This window comes from Pteropus alecto, unplaced genomic scaffold (genome assembly GCF_000325575.1).
Source record: "Pteropus alecto unplaced genomic scaffold, ASM32557v1 scaffold61, whole genome shotgun sequence".
Classification (NCBI taxonomy): domain Eukaryota; kingdom Metazoa; phylum Chordata; class Mammalia; order Chiroptera; family Pteropodidae; genus Pteropus; species Pteropus alecto.
Genome location: NW_006434835.1, coordinates 18681790 through 18696771, shown reverse-complemented (window position 1 = coordinate 18696771; position 14982 = coordinate 18681790).

The following is a 14982-nucleotide window of genomic DNA, read 5'->3' as shown; positions in this document are numbered from 1 at the left end:
CACCTTAGACCAACCACTGGCAAAAGCAATTTTTTGTTGACTAAAACTCTGCATTCTCAGTTGGGGTGATATCATCCTCAAGGGGGTGAAAATTGGTTCTTGGGGGCAAAAAATGATATATTTTTTTATGTATAAAGCACAGTTACATAGAGTCTATAAAGATATATACATCTGTGGTTTTACATTTCATGGGGGGCAATTGTCTAAAATTGTCTAAAGAAGATCATTAGGAATGTAAAATAATTTTAAAGATTTATCCACCCAAAAACCTGCACATGGATGTTTATAGCAGCTTTATTCATAATCGTCAAAACCTGAAGGCAACCACGAAGTCCTTCAGTAGGTGGATGGATACTTAAACTGTGGTCCATCCATAGAATGGAACATTATTCAGCACGAAAAAGAAATTAGCTATCAAGCCATGAATAGACATGGGGGGAACTTGAATTCGTATTACTAAATGAAAGAAGCCCATCTGAAAAGGCTACATACTATACAATTTCAACTATACGACATTCTGAAAAAGGCAAAACTATGAAGACAGTAAAAAGGTCAATGAAAGCCAGGGATTGAGTTGTCGGTGTGGGGATGAGAAGGTGGAGCACAGAGGATTTTTAGGTCAGCAAAAAATATTCTGCGTGACACCATAATGATAGTCACACGTCATCATACATTGGCCCAAACCCATAAAGTGCAAACACCACAAGTGAATCCTAATGTGAATTATGGACTCTGAGCGGTCATGGTGTCAGTGTAGGTCCATCCTTGGTAAGGTGTACCCTGGGGGCGACTATGCATGTGTCGGGCAAGGGGTATACAGTAAATCTCTGTACCTTCACCTCAATTTTGCTTTGAACCTAAGATTATGCTAAAAAAAATAAAGGCTTAAAAAAAAAGGATGTGAACCACTGACATGGACCAATACAGTTAACTGCCAGGGCCTGGGGACCTGGCTTTTGTCCAGGAAGTCTGGGGAATAACAGCCAAACAGATACCAACAATGTTTGCCACATTCTGCCTAGAAAGAAACGTGCTTTGTGGGGCCGCTACGGGGTGGGTGTGTGAGTAGGTGTGAAACTCCAAGGGCACGCTGATTATACATGTCATCACTGACTGCTTTCAGGGGCAGCAAGGCTGGCTACCTCCACAGGTAAGTTGGGCTTGTAAACTGAGGGCCAGAGCTGAATTTCTGGGGATAATAATGAGAATAGGCAAGGGAATGTGGGGGAAAGAACAGAGACGTTTAAAGGAGGTTTTTATGAAGTTTGGTGAACGGCAGCGTGAAATGATTCAAAGGATGTTTTTTTTCTGCCTGTGTGTGTGGCTCCAACGAGATGAAATCTGTGGTTCTAGATCGTTAGCACTCTGCTCCCATGAATCCAGACCACCACACTCAGAGAAAAACCAAAGGGACCAATCTTTTCGAACAGTTGGTTAACTTCAGGCAGAGTGAGAAATACAGGGGCTCAAGGGGTTTCTCACATTCTTCCACTTCTAGAATCTATCTCTAATCCCCCCACCTTCCTCTGAAGTGAGTCCTTCTCTCCACATTACTAGACCACTGTGTTTCCAACCCCTACTTTAGTCAAGTTGGCAAATGGAGACGTTACGGGTTCAGCTAAGCAGTCTTCGTTGGTGGTTGGGTGAGCCGGAGAAGATGCACCAGTGCCCTGAGTCATGGAGGAATTTCCCACATCCTTCCGTCCACTATCGTTTTCACATCTTCCACTTCAGTTCCCCTAGAGTCAAGTCTTACAGACGTTAAGTGCTGCCTACATGTTTGCTTTTTCAGCCTCTTCGTGATCCTGGGAAGCAGAGACAAGTGGTGCCACACACATCCTAAAAACCTGAATTCTAAGGCAGGACAATGCGTGATGACTGCTTCTGATGTGGAACACCTGGAGCACCCCTGCTGCTGCTCCTTGACAGGTATAGACACCAATGTTCTTACTCTCTGACCTAGTACCTGCAGCCCACACCAATGACTCCTCCAGCCAACCTCACTGAAAATTGAAAGTAGTCAGCTCCAAAGAATGGGAGTATACATGATACTCTCTTCTTCATGCCTTCCTACAGATCAGTGGTTCTCGGCCCTGGCTGTACATTTAAATCCCTGGGGATCTTTTAAGCAATATTACTGCCTGGGTTCCAGCCCAGACCAATTAAATCAGAATCTCCTGGGGTTGGGGCCCAGGCTTCAAGATTTTTTAAAGCTCCCAGGTGATAAGATGGGCCACCAGCATTGAGAACTTGAACTTGTGTGTGTCCATGTGTGTGTATGTTTTTCTTACAAGCGCATATTTTATTTTTAAAACTTAAAAGAAAATAGAGCAATTTTAATTTTTAAAAAAATTAACGTTATCTGCTCAACTCTTACAAAAAATCTTAGCCATTTTATTAATTAAAATTTTTAAATTTACATACAGCAAAACATGATACATAATGAGAAAGTTTACATTTTCAGTGCTGTGCATAATGAGACATCAAGTAGGAAATTAAAATCAAATTGGTTAAATCATAATTTTAAATAAGTGTCATTTATATTTCATTTAAGTAAAGTGACTGTTTTCATGGCATTTTTGTAAGGAGAAAAATACGGGGAAAAAGCTCAAAATGAGTCATAAAGCAATTGAACATATAATTTTTGATGGGGGCCAACATATATCTTTGCCATGTGCTAGTCTTTAAATAGATTCTGTATATCTGTACTGACTCATATGTTAGTTGCTTCTGGTGGAAGCTGACATTTTTGTAACTGCACGTTTTAAACCAGATGTGGTTGCAAAAGTAGTGGTTGCTTGGATTTAGGTCACTCAAAGAAGAAAACAGAAGAGTAAAGGGTAAGGAAACATGGCTGAAGACAGATCTCCACGGTATAATGCCCCCCACATACCTTGGAAAAGTTAAACAAGGGCTTTCCCCCATTGACTAAGAGCAGACATGCACGGCCTTCTGGGTTATGAACTTGCAGTCCCCGGCGGTGAGGCTCTGACCCCTGGCAGAGCTGGCAAAGCCCAGAGCCTGGAGCTGTGCCTCTCAGAGAAGCAGGTGGGTGATTGACAGGGGAGAGGTCGAACTTTGGCTAAACTCGTGACAGCTGTGTGCTGGCGACTAAGGTGGTAGTCACAGCCAGGTGTTCATTTCTATCACCCCAAACAGTTCCTCCCCAGGAAGTCACTGGTGTGCTTTCTCCAGCTATAAATTGGTTTTGCCTGTTCTAGAATTCATCTAAAAGGATTCAAAGAGTATGTTCATTTTAGTGTCTGGCTTCTTTCTCTCAGCATGTTTTTTTGAGATTTATCCATGATGTTGCATGGATCAGTAGTTAGTTCTTTTTTATTACTGACTAATATTTCATTGTATGGATAAGCCACAGAATTTTTGTCTATTCACCTGTTGATGGACATTTTTTTTTTTACTTTGAGGCTATTATGAATAAAGTTGTGATGAATACATGTGCATGTCTTTGTGTGAATATGTTTTCATTTCTCTTAGGTAAATATGTAGGAGTAGAATTCCTGAGTCACATAGTAAGAGTATGTTTAATTTTATATGTATATATAAAAACAACAACAAAATACTGCCAAACTTCTCTAAAGATGAAGTCATTTCATACTTCACCTTTACAATATGAAAGTTCCAGTTGCTCAATATCCTCGCCAATGCTTGGTGTTGTCAGTCTTATAAATTTTAGCCCTTTCAGTAGGGTGTAGTGGCATCTCATCATGGTCATCATTTGCATTCCCATAATGACTAGTGACGTGGACCATCCTTTCATGTGCTTATTTAACCATTCATATATCAAGGAAGCGATTTTTTAACTTCTTTGAATCTCAGTTTTCTTGTCTGTCGCGGGGATTAATCTTCCTCATCCTCCTCAAAAAAGTGATAATAGCGAAGTTTTTTTAAAAACTTTGAAGATTAACATAATGTAAGAAGATTCTATTTTTCCAAAGTGAAGAAATTCTTATACTAGGCTGTAGCCCCTGGGAGTATTCACAGGATTGATTTTTCTCAGACATCATTTTGATATCCTCTCCTGTTCCAGAAAAGTCACTGGCTCTCTCTTACCTATTTGAGGAGATCCAAGCTCCTCCTTCTATGTCTAAAGAGATTTACTAACAACCGCTCCTCTCCCACTTTGTCCAGACCTCATCAGTCGCAGCTTGTCTTCATCTCTGCAGTAAGTTAGTTCTTCCCAGCAGCTGAGAGTCTGTCCTCGGTCCCTCTCCTGGCTTTGCATACCATTCCTACTGCACGTGACCCTCCTTGTTTATTTCTTGTGAGCCCATGGCATTTCCTTTTTCAAAGCTGTCTTTCCAACTCATCCCTTCTAGGAAGCTCTTTCACTTACCCCACCCAGTCTCCCCTTTGTTACCCCCCCCTTTGTTACCCTTTAGCACTTAAACAGATGAATTGTGACATAGGGACTTTCTCTTGAGTCCCTCTAAGCTGCATGTTTCCAACCTGGATGTCTCCATCTAAACGTTCCAGAGGCACCTCAAACTCAACACAACCCCAGAAAGTTCATCACCATTCTGTTCCCCAGGATCTCCTTTCTCTCTTTGACTTTCCTGTTTCTGCTCACGTATCACCACTCTTCTAGTCACCCAGGCTCGGAACTCCGGGGTGATCTGTGGCTCCTCCTTTTCTTTACTCTTTTATATTTTATCAATTACCAAGTCCTGCCAATCTCCTTCCACAGAGTCTCTTGAACTCTTTTCCTCCTCACTTCCATGGCCGTGGCCCTCAGCTCCCCAGGCATGTTGCTTAGTCTTTTTGTAATCAGAAACTGCTGGTTGCCTATTCCACAGCCATTCCCCAATCCCTCCCTCCCTATCAGTAGATCCCACTTAACATGATAGAGAAAGAAAATCCAGATGCTTACATTCCCAGCATCCTTTGCAGCCAGGCATGCCCAGGACAGGGAAGTAAGTGGAGGTGATGAGGGAAACCAAGACACATAATGCACCTAAGCCTAAACTTCTCCTGAGTTGTATGTCATTCTCCAGGCTCATCTAATTCAACTTCCCCCTTGGTTTTGCTTCCTGAAAAGAGTTGTCATAGAAAGAGCTAATATTTATTGAGCACTTCATATGCCTGATCTCATTTAATCCTCACACAGTCCTCAGGAGTACTCAAGGTTTTCAGTTCCTTTCCTTAGATTTCTAGCTGGTAAGCGGCAGAGCTGAGGATGGAAATCCAGAAGTCCTGTCCCATAAGCCCTATGGACATTTATTCATTCCTTTATGCATGCATTCATTCATTCCTTTACCAGACACTAACTGAGTAAAGGATTGTACCATGAATCTGAAACAAAAACAAAAACAAAACAAAACAAACAGAAAAACACACATAGATCCTGCTAGTGAGAAACTCACAGTCTAGTGAAATATCTACAAGAACAAATATTCATACTACATCATGATAAGTACTATAAAAGTGGTCTGAACAAGTTATTCACGTTGCCCTTGATGTATAACCAACTCTTAGATTTTGCCCTTCCTTGTCCAACCCCAGTCTCTTTCCATAACCTTTTGTGATCCTCCGAGATGCTGACGATTGTGTTTTTTACTTCATCTGATACCCTCTGACATGCTTTTTCTTGTCCTTGCAGACTTGGCTGCCCTCCAGCTTCATTCAGCACTGGCTACACAACATCCTGTCAGGTCTGAGTGCAGTAAAGGAGGGGCCCGAGACCAGTCTGGGAGCCGGTTATCCTCACAGCTTTGCCTCTGAAGAGCAGCAAGTCCTTGGACAAGTCACTTAATGTCAGGGGGCCGCATTTCCTACATTTCGTAGAAGAAAGAATAGGATTAGATGCTCTTTGAGGTCCCTTTAACTTTAGGTATTTTATGAACTGAGCCCAGGTTTCCAACATGGCATCAGGGTAGAGAGGAAGGGGGGAGTGGTGTCATTGCCTTAGACTTTCCAGGAAACCTACCTTCTCTTTCGTCCCCTATTCTAGTACTCACTCCCGGGAGGCCCACCTTACTCCTCTAACATGACACTCCTTTTTTTCAGGTACCCCCATCACTAGGTGTGCTCAGGCCCCTGGTTCCATCCTGAGTCATAGTCCACCAACTCTTGACTCTGAATGGTTTTCAAGGTCTACTTTACCGACATCTAGGGTCCAAATGACAGCTTGGGCCATGAGTCACCTGTGGAAACAAAGGAACCCTAGGATTCTCAGCGCCTGGCCCAGGCTCAGATCCACTTGAGTGAGCTGGCTGCTTCCCTGACATGAGGGCCAAGACTTACTTCCTTGCCAACAAATGATCACAGGCCGCAGGAGAGAGGCTTGCTGGCTGCCACCAGACCCATGCTCGCGCTTTGTCTTAGGCCAAGAGTTTATTATTTAAGAATAGCACTCCAACACTGCGTGCCATGGGCACTTTGTCTATAGAGAAACATTTCAGGTGTGTCTGTGACTCAGGTTCTTCTTCTTTCTTTCCTCCTTCCCCAAATCAGCCATGGGTAGGATACTAGTGTCCATGCTGATGTCACCAGCTCCACACCTTCTGCTGATGGAGCCGAGATGATATAATCATGAAATACTGAGACTTACAGAGGGGGAGTGACCTATCCAAGGGACTTTAGCTAACAGAGGCTCTGACCCAGATCAGACATCCATGTCTTTAGACTCTCGTGTCAGCACACAACCCTTTTTGCCCTGATTCACAGTCTCGGTTTACCCTCTCTCACTCCCAGCTCTAGGAGGCCAGAAACAAAAGGACCCACCCTCCCTTTCACAGCACACGTGCACACAGAGGAGGATTTTGAGCTGTGATCTTGGTGTGAAATGAATTGTTCTGCAATAAAAGAGGGCATCTTAAGTGCTTCCGAGCCTAAGCCCTGGGCTCTGCCTCCTTTCTATTCCTGCCATTTACTGTTGTACTTTTCCTCTCAATAGGAGGAACCTATTGTGAGGGCACAGCTGTCTTCCAAATAACTAGGCTCTTTAATCGATCTCAGTAGCCAGACTTCTTCCCAAGACATCTGCCTCACAGAATCACCCTCCTGGAGGAGGAGCCGGTGTTTACCTTTGTATGAGTCTTAAGCATTTACTGAGCATCTGCTATGCCCAAAGCTCTGTAGTAGGCCTTCCCCCTGCAATATAAAAATAATTCTTTTCAATAAATATTTAGAATGTACTTACCACGTGCAGAGAATGTGGCTGTGAACAAGAGGCAAGTCCTTGCCCGGTTTGAACTTACATTCTAGCAGCATGTGAAACTATAATAGAGATATGAAAATATGTAAATATGAAAAGAATAAGTTCCCAATCCTTAAGGAGTTATAATCGAACAGGAAAAATAAAACATGGTGATCAATCAGCAATATTTATCTAAAAGCCATGGTCAATAACCAGTCAGCCAACCCTTCGCACTTGGGAACAGTGGTCCCCGGTTCCAGTGTCTATGACAAGGACATGTGGTGGAAAGCTCTGGGTCTGGACTCAGCCCACCCAGAAGGGACTCCGGACTCGGCCATGTGCTAGCTGTGAGGCCTCTCGCAAGTGCTTTAACTTTTCTGGGTCTCAGACTCTTCATCTGTAAGAGGGTTTGCCTTGCTTCGTTGCCAAATTCTTGTAAGACAGGTAAGTTAATAGACATGCAAATAGTTTGCAAACTAGTAATAGCACCAAAACATAGTTATTATTCTTGTAACAGAAGATCAGTATTTTAAAAAATAGAATGTTCCAAGGATTCCTAGGGACTGGAGAGTTCGAACAGTGACAAGCACACTGAAGTGCATCCATTTCAAAAATAGTGGGGCGACTTTTCAGCTATGACCTTTAACCAGACCAGGGTCAATTTTAAGTGGAATGCGCCACCACTTACATGGGGTAACTTCCAAACTGGCTGCTGATATTTGAAAGCTATAATCAGAATGTTATCATGCTAGGCTAAGCTAGATGGAGTTTTGTTACCTGTTGCATGAAAATGCCCCATCTCAGTGAGAATGAGTTTATACTCTTGGGCACAAGTTCTGAGGAGGTGATCCATTCGATAGCATCTACTCTGCACTGGGAAGATGCTCTGTCTGGTAGGACAATGGTGCTCAAGACAGGCCTGTCCCCTGTGCTCATGGAGCCACTGTCCAGCGGAGACCTGAGACGCTGAACAGCAATAGGAGGAGGAAGTACAGTGATAATGGGTGGTCTGGCAGACATGGACGCACCAAGCAGTAGCACCTCACCTAGACTTGGGGTGGGAGTGGGGGCCGGGAAATGTGTCAGAGAAGAAGTGCTGGTTACGTGGTGGCCAGAGGATGATTCGGAATAAGCTGTGAAGGGGTGGGAGTGTGGGTCAGAAAGGTTCCTGCCAGAGGGAACAGCAGATGCAAAGGTGCAAAGGGGTGGAGTGGGTAGGAAATGGGGTCAGGAGGGAGAAGGGCAGGGGCGATGTGTCCAGATGAGGCTGCAGTGCCAGCAGGGCCCCGTCATGAAGGGTTACATGTGCCTGGAAAGCCATTTGGATGTCCTGCTTAGGAAAGGTGACAGGACTGCCATGGACAGTCATGGCCGATGCCTGTTGCCTCAGGGGAATGGTGAATGGCACGACTTCCCTCACTCTGCAGAACCATGGGATTGGATGATATGTGATATACAGTCGCCTATCCATGGGGCAGCGAGAATGTAGCGGAGGAAGCAGTGGCTGGGAGGGTGTGGGGACAGAAGACTTTCGGCTCCTCCGGTGATGTGGAGGTTGTGGCCACAGGGCGATACCATCTCAGAGCATTGGTCGGATCATTCCTACCTTTAAGGTAACTATTTGGTAAATACCAGAAGCAATTGAGTTCTCCTGCTTCCTCACTCTTGAAACTGGCCAGTGCTCAGCTTCCGCTCTCTGTCCCCCCGCCCCCGCCCTGTGCTCTCAGCAGAGAAGGCCTGGTATCAGAGGTAATGAGAGTTACTCATGGTTTAAGTGCTGCTTCCAGCCTAGAGTTGGCATTTCTGTTCTGATTCTGCCTCTCCCACAGTAATTAACTAATTAAGTATCAATAAAGGGTGATGCAGTTATGACACAGAGAGCCTGGCTCCTCAAACCTCCCACCCAAAGAACCCCCCTGAGCCCAACTAGAATCAAGAGAGGCTTGAGTTAAGCAGGATGTCTGCAAGCCTCAGCATTGATCACTCAGCCAGAGTTCAAGGCTACTCCCATCCTTGGTCCCAGGGGTCAGGATGGGGCTGGGCTAGGGCTGCCATGAGGGTGATCACTGGACTCTCGAGAAACCCACTTGGCCTCCAACCACTGCCCTTAGGAAGTGGCCAGCACTATGGCCCAGAGATAATCACTGAGGCTCCATGAGCTTCTGTCCTTCATCAGTAAATGAACATTACAAAAGCTGTTATTTTAGTGAAAATAAAAGTGCTTTGTAAAAAATAAAAGCACTACACAACCCCTCCTTGTGCAGCTGTGCAAACTGAGGTGTAGGGCATTAAGCAGCTTGCTCAGGACCACCAGCAGGCCAGTGGAGCCTGAGACAGAGTCCAAGGCCTGCCTGGCCAGCCTGGCCCACTGCAGCTCGCTGAAGAGGGAGCCTTGGCTTGCCGCTACTCTCAGGACAGCAGACCTAGAGGGGCGGTGATTCTCCACATTCTCTGCCCTGGCTCCCAAAGGTGGCGGGCCAGGAGCTCCAGCTGGCAAAGAGCTGGAGGCCCATCTGCTCCAGCAGGAGTTTGAGGAATTCCAGAAGGCAAAGCTGAAGGGATCTCAGCCTGGCGTCCCCAGTCCTGAGGGCTCAGAGGCCCAAAGCCGTTGAACTTGGGTTAGGGCCTAAGCTCTCATGGGGTTCCAGCTGGCCCGAAGCTTTGTTTAATCATGTGCCTCCAATGTCCACAGGACACCAGGGAGGGCTGTTAAAATCTCCCCCACCCCCTGCCCCATACCAGACTCTTGCTATTCCAACTTGGAGGCTTGAAGCAGAATAACCATGGAAGCAGCCTCCAATCAGTCTTATGTTTGGTGATGGATTCCCAGCTATGCTGTGAGGTCCTCCTGGGACAAGCCTCTGAATCTCCCAAAGCACTTAGCACAGTGCCTCAGCTGAGCGGTTGCTCAATTATACGCATATTATCAATCACAGACTGTTTACATTACTATAATTTCTTTCCAAATCTTGTCAGTGTAATTTCTAAACATGTTAGCATCCCTATAATGGTATGCAAGTGCTATTGATTCTCAAAATTTTTTATTTGACATTATTTTATCTTTTGCACACTTCAACGCATAATCCACATACTTGTCGTTGTTAATGGCTATGCTAGATTCCAAGGTCCCAAGGTCCCATGCTTTGTTTAAGCATTCCCTGATTTCTGAGCATTTGGGTTGCCTCCAATGTTCGAACACTATAAATAGCACTTCTGGGCCACCTGGCTTTTCTCCCCCACACCTGGTCATAAGGGGCAGGGTGAGGATGGGACCTCCTCTCTCCTGCATTCCTGGAAAGGTCTATTCTTCACTCTGCTTCCTTGGGCCGGGGAAAACAGAGCTACATGTCTGATGCTCTGTCACAGACAGGTCAGGGTTCATCAGGGACACAAAAATCCACCAACGGGGAAAACAGAGCTACATGTCTGATGCTCTGTCACATACAGGTCAGGGTCACAAAAATCCACCAACAACACTGGGGTCCTCCAGACACATTTAGGTCCACCAGGGACATCAGGGTCCACCAGGGACACCGGGATTCATCGAGGACAACGAGATCCACTGCAAACACTTGGATTTACCGGGGACACCAAAATCAACTAGGGACACTTTCATGCCCCAGAGATACCAAGTTGTGAGGGATACTTGGATCCACTAGGGACACAGGGATCCACTATGGACATGGGGATCCACCAGGACCTTCCATTAACACCAGGATCCACCAGGGGCACTGGAGTTCTTTAGGGACATTTGGTCCTCCAGGAACTCTTGAATCCACCAGGGACACAAACATCCACCCGTGGCACCAGGGTCCTCTAGGAACCCCAGATATACCAGGGGAAATAGGGTCCTCCAGTCCACCAGGATGCAAGGGCTATCAATGGGAAACTTCTGACCTGGCCTGTGGTGTCCCAGGAATGAGAAAGGGCATTCAGCTGGCTAAAGCCTCTGGGCTCTTAACTAAGCAGGGCTACAACAATGAACGCTTTGCTTTGGAGCTGATTTGGGGGGTACAGTGGCTGTTGGAGCATCTCATCAGACAGGGCATGAAGGGAGACCCGAAAGCATCTCTTATGTTTCTGGCAGGTCAGTTCACAGTTACAATGGGAATCACAGAATGCCTGAGCTGAAAGGTGAACTTCTGCTTTATCTAATCCCACCTTTCTGTTTTACAGATGAGGAAACTGAGGGCCAAAGAGAGGAAGTGCCTTTTCCAAGATCACTCAGCTGTCATGGGCCTTTGCATCTTCCAGTCTCATCATGGGAGCACGTTTATGGATTGAACTACTCCCCAGAGTTAAGATGTCAATTCTCCACAAATCGATCTGTATATTTAACACAATCCCCATCAAAATCACTGCAGGAGTCTTTGCAGATATAGACAAGTAAAATCTAAAATTTACATGAGAAGGTAAAGCCAAAGCAATTTTGAAAAAAAAAAAAACAAAGTTGGAGACTCATACTACCTGGCATTAAGACGTACTATAAAGCTACAGTAAGCAAGGCAGCATGGTGTCGGAGAAGGGATGGACTGAATTAAGAACCCAGAAATAAGGCTGCACAAGCATGGTCAACTGATTCAAAAAAGATGCAAAGCAATTCAATGGAAAAAGGAGAGTCTTTTCAACAAATGGTACTAGGACAATCAAACATTCTATGCAAAAATGATAAACTTTGCCCTACACCTCATACCTTATACAAAAAAAAAAAACAAAAAACTAAAAATGAATCATAGAGCTAAAAGTAAAATGTATAATTATATAATTCTTAGAAGAAAATATAGGAGAAAGTCCTTGTAATTTTGGATTAGACAAAGAGTGCTTAGATACAACAAATCTAGGATCCATAAAAGGAAAAAAAAATCAATAAATTTGACTTGATCGAAATTAAACGTTTTTTACTCACGTGAAAGACGCCTTGAATAGAATGAGGAAAAAAAAACCACAAAATCGTAAAAGGAAAAAAAATCAATAAATTTGACTTGATCGAAATTGAAAGCTTTTTATTCACGTGAAAGACGCCTTGAATAGAAAGAGGAAAAAAACCCACAAAATGGAGGAAAATATTTGAAGATCGCGTATCAGACAACAGACTTATATCCAGAATACACAAAGAACTCTTAAAATTCAAGAAGAAAAAAAAGCAAACAAATTTTTTGGATGGGCAAAATATTTGAAAAGATACTTCATCATATAAGCTAGACAGCTGACAAATAAATACATGAAAAGATACTCAACATCATTAGTCATTAAGTAAATGCAAATTAAAACCAGAACGAGATACCATCATATACCTATTGGGATAGCAAAAAAATCTCGACAATATCAAATGCAAGCAAGGATATGAAGCAACTTGAACTCTCGCACGTTGCTGGTAGGAATGCAAAATGGCACAGTCACTCTGGAAACTAATTTGGTTATTTCTTATAATGTTAAACGTATATTTACCGTATGAATCAGCAGCCCCACTTCTAGGTATTTATACTGGAGAAATGAAAACTTATGTTCACACAAAAACCAGTACATGAATGTGTATAACAGTATTATTCATAATTGCCAAAATCTGGAAACAACCCAAATGTCTCTCATTGGGTGAACAGATAAACAGACTGGCACAACCATACGAGATATGATACTACTGAGCAATACAGAGGAACAAACCACTGACATATGCAACGACTTAGCTGAATCTCAAATGCATGATGCTAGTTGAAAGCCAGTCTCAAAAGGTTACTATAGGGGAAGAAAAATAATTTTCCGTTTACCCCTTGAGTTCTTGGCTGAGATCTCTGTACTAAAAAACAGATTAACAAGAGAAAACTAACACAAGTTTATTAACAGATATACCTCATGTATACATGGATGGTACCCCCCAAAATATTAAGGTGGCCCAAGCTACCACCCTAAATATCATCTTCAGCCAAAATCAAAAGGAAGGGGTTGTTTGTTTGTTTGTTTGTTTGTTTTTTGGTGCGGGGGAATGCTGGTTATGGGAAGTTACCAGGAAAAGCACGATGAACAAGGGGAGGGCTTGTTATGTAGATTTCGGTCTGTGCCTACCCCACTGATAACTGTTTCTGGAGATTTAGAGTCACCCTTTTCTTCCTAGTACAGAGAGGGAGACACCTTTACAAATGGAGACTTCCTTTATGAATGTAAGTGTCCCTAACAAATGAGTAACTTCTCTTCTGTTTTCAGGGCTTCTCCTGTGTCTGCTGTTTCTTAAAATAATTAGCTCAAAATAATTCTTATAGGAAAAAAGGCATATTTGGGGATGACATATTCTGCTACCCTTCATTACATACTGTATCATTCCATTATACGACATTCTGGAAAAGGCAAAACTACAGGGACAAAAAATAGATCAGAGGTTGCCAGGAGTTTGGGGTGAAGGAAGGGCCTGAATGCAGAGGGGTAGCATGAGGGAATTCTTTATAGTGTTGGAATTATTATTCATCTTGTCAGCAGTGATGGTTATGAAAATTTGTGCATGTGTTAAAACTCAGAGATCTGCACATCTCAAAGAGTGAGTTTTACTGTATGTAAATTAAGAATACAAAAAGCAAAAGTGATAAAGCATTTTTGAATCGTTAACTCGTCTCTTAACAACCCAGTAATGGATGCGCTGAGCACTTCCGAAGAAGGTTATTCAGGAAACATTAGGCTCCTGCCATGGGCACTGTTCTAGGTACAAGTACAAGGCCAAGTTTTGATCTCAGAGAGCTCACATTCCAGTAGGTGATTCTGAAGACTGGGTTGCCCCTCCCCTTGAGCCTCTAACCTTCCATCTCAGTTATTCCTTTCCTGGGGGAAAGTCACCTCCCCTTGGGCCCTGGGAGCTGCATGAGGCAGCAGAAAGCCTGGCAACAGCTACATTTCTATGTATCTGATACCCAGACGGCCCAGGCCAACCTCTCCAACATAGCCCCCTTCACATAGTCTGCGTTCTCTGGTTCATGCCATTTCTGCTGTGAATTCGACTTTTCCCCTCGTGATTAAAATCAACCCAGATTTGAGTAGGAGTGGGTTGAGGAGGGGCAATATAAGAGCAGGAGGGACTAGGTGAATGGGCAGGAGAGGCGGGTGGGTAAGCAGCAATACTATGCCAAGCACTTCCTCAGTCACCGCTCAGATGTAATTCTTTTGTCCTCAACAGTCTTACAAAGCAGGTGTTGCTCACCTGTATACAGGTGACATATTTGAGTCCTAAGGAGGTTAAGTGACTTGCCTGAGTCCCTAGGAAAGGACTGAGTCAGGCTTCTAACTCTTCTTTGGGACTCCACAGCCTGTGCCCTCCCCCTCCCCATCCTCTACCTCTAGGAGCCACAGGCAAGGCTTCAGGAGCAGGCCTCCTGCTCCCCCCACCTCCCAGTAGTGCCCTGGCCTCACCTGGGTGTTTCAGCATGACTGAGTGGAGATGGGGTATGTAGGGGGCCCAGGGCCCCACCGAGAGTCTGGGTTTCAACTTGCACAGCTTCAGGCAAAGAGAATTTAAGCAAATCGCCCTCCCATCCTTGTGCAGTGTAGTAAGAAATCATCTAAATATCTGCTAAAAGCTGCAAGATATGCCTGGTAAGCCTGTTCTGAGCTGGCCCTTGGGCCACCCGACAGAGTCCTCAGCACATTTTGGAGGCCCTGACCTCCCTTCACACGGATCTAATCTTGACTCTGAGTCCAAAGAGAGCACGTGTCAGGTCACAGAGGTACTGCTGATAACTCCCACTGGGACAGAGGATCAAGGCTGGGCGTGTGGGCAAAAGGGAAAGGCTTGAGCACAAAAGCCTCTCCAGGTCCTGCTGGGGGCTGGGGGCTCACAGAGGCAGCGG